This window comes from Alosa pseudoharengus, unplaced genomic scaffold (assembly GCF_046254945.1).
Source record: "Alosa pseudoharengus isolate Yale_2024_CS ecotype anadromous, Long Island Sound unplaced genomic scaffold, YU_APseudo_1.1 YU_APseudo_1.1_scf_7, whole genome shotgun sequence".
Lineage (NCBI taxonomy): Eukaryota > Metazoa > Chordata > Actinopteri > Clupeiformes > Clupeidae > Alosa > Alosa pseudoharengus.
Window position 1 is genome coordinate 30,246,434 of NW_027468859.1, and position 1,621 is coordinate 30,248,054.

A 1,621-nucleotide genomic window follows, 5' to 3' on the forward strand; every position below is an offset into this window, starting at 1 on the left:
AGCAGGTGTCTGCACAGGGAACACTGTGTTACCTGCGAACTAGCATCAGGCCCCAAGAGCAGCTAACGTATCGGATCAGAGCCAGATCAGGTCAGAATGTGTCGATTCAGTCGCTTCTGCTCATTTGGTCTTGCTCTTAAACCTGAACCCGTGACCTTGAGTTCATCGCAACAGCTCGACGATGGCACCCATGATGCCAGTTCAGGGAGAGGTGGAAGGCGCGCGGTCACGTTTTCTTCACATGAGCACGGCTCGGTGTGCCTGAAATGACGACAGAGAAATGGGAGGGAGCGCACGAGTGCCCAGCGAGCGGCCCACCACAGAAAATAGCATCAACAGAAGGTGTGAGGGTATTTTTGGAAGCGCGCTCAGGTGGCTCGGGCCGTTCTCACCGCATTGCAGCTGACTTTAGAACTGAGCAGGCCCGGATCTGGCGAGGACCCGGCCCTGCTCTGGTGCATACGCGGCGGATCTGAGACAGCTGATCTCGTAGTTGAGGCCTAGACCTCTGAAGGGCGGTGTGATTTTATTCAGCAGGGAAGACAGGTCAACATGGAAAGAGCCACCAGACTCGCTGCGGATTTTGCTGTAGAGCAATTTGTAGCACTGTGGGGAAAGGAGGCTCGTAATTACCCAGATTTCCCTGGGATAAGTCTGTGCTGCTGACGTGTCGACCTTCTGTTTTTTGTGCTCAGTCAGTCTGTGCTTTTAAGTGCTCTTAAGCCAAATACGGTATTAATCAAATGTTCTCTCATAACCACTGACTTTAAAGACATTTCAGGCACAAATTATAAATCAGATTTTATACTCTGGAGTTGCCTGTTGTCAGTTTACTACCCCCACTCTCTCTCTCCCTGTGCGTGCGTGCGTGCGTGAGAGAGAGAGAGAGAGAGAGCGCGCGCGCGAGAGAGAGAATGTGTTTGTATGTGCGTGTGCGCGCAGAATGTAGGACAGAGACTCTGCATAACAATGGTCTTTCCCTCATTTTCATGAGAAAATATATTTTAGTCCGAACAAAACAACTCTCTGTGGCGATAATGGTATTCATTTCATGTTCAATTCCAGCATAACGACGAGTGTATCTTGTTTACTTATCAACTCGAAGAGTTTTGACTTAACTTATATATTGTTCTTAATTGTAGGCTGCCATTAAATAGGCCTATCTGTAACTGCGCCACTAAGAGTAGGCTATGATTGATAATATTTTTGAAGCCAATGAAACTGCAGCCTCCCTTGTTTAATAACAGTTGAATGCTTGATTCAACATCAACTATTCAACAATCAAACAACTGAACATTCAACGATATCGGGAATAACGGACAGAAATTTAAATGAGTCGGTTTGGGCCTCTAGACAATTTTGCCAGGCTTTTTAACACTGGAATATATCGTTGTGAAAAATAACCTACACATGATGCCGGTGTCAAGGTTAAGACTGCATTTGATTACCAGACATTCAATAAGTCCCATATGTTATAATTCCAATTCAAATAAATGCTGAAACTGACATTGCATTTGCTTCATTTATTCATCCACTGAAGATGGCATAATAGCACGTTGATATGCATCATGATATATCATGAGTTATGAAGTATTTTTGGGGAGCATCGTTAAGCGACCGT